At 52.9% G+C, this 3,759-nt stretch overlaps 1 long non-coding RNA gene across 1 annotated transcript; it reads right to left on the bottom strand.

Annotated features, from left to right (window-relative positions):
- Positions 1–926: 926 nt before the first annotated feature.
- On the bottom strand, positions 927–3,759 carry LOC107196699. The gene is made up of 2 exons (XR_001518141.2): positions 3,650–3,759; positions 927–2,873 (listed from the first exon to the last, which is right to left on the bottom strand). It is a non-coding gene; the product is annotated as an uncharacterized LOC107196699 (long non-coding RNA).

Raw genomic sequence — 3,759 nt, 5'->3', positions numbered from 1 at the left:
GCTTGTTGTGTGGATCCTGGGGAGCTGGAAGAGAGGATGAGCTCGTAAGTAGAGTCCTCTGAGTTCCTCTGCAGTTCCCAGGGCACCCTGGCCAAGCTCATGGGGATCCGTATGGGACAACCCAGGTCAGGCCTGCGTGTGGGGCATCAGGATCAGTCTAGGAAATTCTTGTCTGTGGCTGGTGTTGAGGATCAGGATCCACTGAGGCCTTAGCAGAAGCTGAGCCCAGGTAGGATGAGGCATGGAGGGGATCTCCCACCATCTCATGTTGAAGTTGCAGGCCTGCAAGCTGGAAAAGCCTGAGGCCCATGGAAAAGAACAAGACCTGGCTGGGAAAAATCAGTCTCCCAATAGAAAGAACAGCTCTTAGGGTGGAGCTCCAGGCTTCTTGCACAGCCGGGTGAGGTCTAGTGGCCCCGCAGCCTTATAGACTTGGCTGTCCGGTCACAGGAGCCAGGTCTGAATTTCCAAATTCAGAGGCCCTGGGCAGAGAAAAGAGCATGGAGGTGGTGAGGATCTGGAAGAGAAAGGGGAGGGGGGCTCCTGGTTTTCACCAAATGGATGCTCTGAAGGAGTCGTCTCAGACCCACTCAATCTCTGAGCCACAGCCAACATCTTTTCTCCCTCTGACTTCCGTTTGGGCACTAGGAATACTTAGTATTGCATGTGCTTAAGAGTTTAGGTTATGGAGACAGTATCTGGGTACAGATTCTACCTTTGCCACCTACTGGCTGTGTGGTGTAGACAAGTTACTAAAATTCTCTATGCTTCGGTTTCCTCATCTTGACTTCTCCTGAGTATTCCTCTATTACTGTTCTTTGTGCCCCTGACACCACGTGCCTACACAGGAGACAATGCTCAATCAGCGTATGCAGAGGTCTGGGCCTGGGGTAGGCATAGGGAATGAACTGATGTGGTCAAACATCTATGTGCCAGGGCTTAATATACCTTTTATTCAATACCACCCAACAATTTCGTAACGCAGATATTCTCGTTCCTGTTTCATAGATGAGAACATTTAGGCACAGTAAGTTCAAGGGATGTGCCCAAAGTTTCTTATAATGGGTACATAAAAGAAAGGTGGTATCTACCTGAGGACCACCTTAGTCCATTTTTCACTTTTGGAGTGCTGCTCTCTCTGTCTTGGGGTTAGTGAGAAGTTATCCCCTTCTGTGGTGTGCATTGTTCTATGTGGCTGCCTGGCAAGGATGAGTGAGGTGAAGAGACAGCCTTCCTTCCAAACGTGGTTTATGGGTCTCCACTTTTGTAACCACTACAGGATGGGGGGATTGCAAGGGGAAGGGGTGGAGAGTCAGGGAAGAGACCAGAGTTGATACTAAAGTTACCCGAAAAGCAAGAAACCTTAATTTATCATCTCATCTCACAATACTCTCTCTCTCTCTCTCTCTCTCTCTCTCTCTCTCTCCTCTATCTCCCTCAGACTTTTTTGTTTTGAGACCTTCCATCTTCTCTAGCTGAGACTATTATCAAAATCTCTGCTGTTCTTACTACCTCCAGCCCATTGTCCACACCTCCAGAATGGTCTTTTCCCTCCAAATCAGATATTTTATCTTACCTATTTAAAATCCTCAGTGGTATCCCATGGCCTAAAGGAGCAAATCAAAACTCCTTAGCAAAAGTGCTCCTTGATCTAGGCCCTGCTCACCTCCCAGCCTTATTTTCCTTGCCTCACCCCTGTCCCCCTTTTGGCCTCAAAGAATCCTTTGCAGTTCCCCAACTAAGTGGGTTGTCGCCCCCTCCCCATGACTTTGCTCTTGATCTCCTTCTGCCTGGGACTATGTCACCCAGCTATCCCCCGCAGTTAGTGTACATTAATTATCTTACCAGACCCCCGTCCCCTTTAAGAAGCATTCTCTAACTCCCTCGACAGTGTTTCACCAAGTTCCAGTCACCCTTCCAGCCCATATTGTGATACTTCACAGAGTTCCTTGGTTTATAGCTCTCCTTTTGCCCCCAGGTAATGTCCTCCTTGAAAGCAGGGCCAGTGCCTGATTTACCTCTATAACCCTAGAATCTATCACAGAGCAGACCCAGGTTCATTGAGTGACTGGTGCCAGTGGAGCTGCCCTGCTTGGTCGGTGTCTTCCCAATTTCCTCAGTCCAAAGATTTCTGATTTAGGTATCAGTTTCATCCTGCCTCCCTGCACAAGTAAGAATTGACCCGGCTGCTCACCTCTCTCCTGGAGGTCTTTCCCCATCCCTCTCCTCTGGTCCAATTCTGTGGCTGAACTGGCCAGTGGACAAGGCAGGAGGGAGGGGAAGGAGCGGGGCAGAAACAGAATGGATTGTGCACTGCCCTAGAAGTCTCAAGGTTGGGAAATTTGGAAGCATTAGTCATCTCGGGGGCTGCCTGATGGGCGGGAAAGCTTTCTCCTCACCGCGGGTACCACACGCACACAGCAGCCCTGTCGGGGGCTCAGTCTCCAGCCTGGCGTCCTGGGGGCGCCAGCGCACAGGGGCTCAAAATGAGAGACGGGGAGAAGGCGCTCCCACCCCTGCCTGAGCAGAAACCTCCTCAGACCTAAGGGGGAGATGCTCCCATTCGCCCTGGCAACTTCCTTTCCCTCTGGCCAGCATTTCCATTTTTCAACCCACTCATGTTTTCTTCTGCACCGCCCCACCTCTTCCCGCGATTCTTTCTCTTCTTTCCTTTCCTTCTTCCAAGTCTCGGGCCTGGGCAGCCCAGTGCGGGGCCCGGCCCCTAGAGCGAGCGGAATCTGCGCGGATCCTCTCTGTCGCCGCAGGGAGGCGGTTCAGGAAATGCGCCCTCCTCTGGCACACGGTCGCTGTTCTCACTGCGTTACTTTTTTCTCGAAGCTTTCGCCGGGCGCGTGGACCTGGAAGCTGGGCATCTGCAAAGGGAGTGAGGGAGTTCTTCCAGGCCCTTCAAAAAGGAGGGGAGTCCTTTTTGGAAGCTGCCTGGACGCTGAAAGTGGGGGTGGGGGGGTCTGTGCTGAGGTGCCTGAAGCCTGCCCTCCCCGCGTCCCCGCCTCCTTTCGCTCCAGGGAAGGAAGTCCCAGGTACCAAAGGCGCTCCCAAGAGAGAGCCTTGCGCCTTTTATCTACCCATGCCCTCTCCAGCCACAAATCCAGAATTTCACTCCACACATACACACCATTCCTTACAGGGGTAGATAATCTTGTGCGCCCCCTGCCCTGGGACTTTAGCTTGGAGTCCGGCCCTGCGCCCGACCCAGCCTAGGGCCCCGAGCGCGCAGGCTGCGCTCCCGCCCGGGCCTCCCGGTTCTGCGGCCCTTGCGCGCGAGCCCTGGCCGCCGCGGGGCGCGCTTTCACTGCCGAGCCTCGCAGGGGAGTTTTTGTAGATAAACAAAAGCGTTTGCTCTTTTGGTTTTATTTTCTTTATTCTTTTGTCTCCTCCCTAATCATCCTCCTCGCTCTTTTTTCTTCTCTAACTTCTTTCCCTCATTTCCCTTTTCTTTTTGTTCGCTTTTCTTTCTCTCTCTGCCTCTCTTCTTTTTCCTGTATCTCCCTCTTCTATCTTGGCCTCTTCTCTGCTTCTGGGTCCCTCTCTATCTTTGGGGTTCCCTTCTAGGGCCCTTCGCTGTCCCAGGGCTAGGGTCGCGCCATCTCCCCGTATCATTTTTCTGACTCCACCGCCTCTTTCTCACTTTTCCGTTCTCCTAGTGGCCCCAGTCCGGCGGGCTCGGTCTGGCTCCCCCGCTGCCTCCGCCGCCGTAGTGATTTATTCGCCTCACCCGGCAGAATCAGGTGCTGAACC

This window comes from Pteropus alecto, unplaced genomic scaffold (assembly GCF_000325575.1).
Source record: "Pteropus alecto unplaced genomic scaffold, ASM32557v1 scaffold88, whole genome shotgun sequence".
NCBI classification, from domain to species: domain Eukaryota; kingdom Metazoa; phylum Chordata; class Mammalia; order Chiroptera; family Pteropodidae; genus Pteropus; species Pteropus alecto.
Note: the sequence above shows the minus strand (reverse complement) of the source record. Positions and strands in the feature narration are given on the sequence as shown.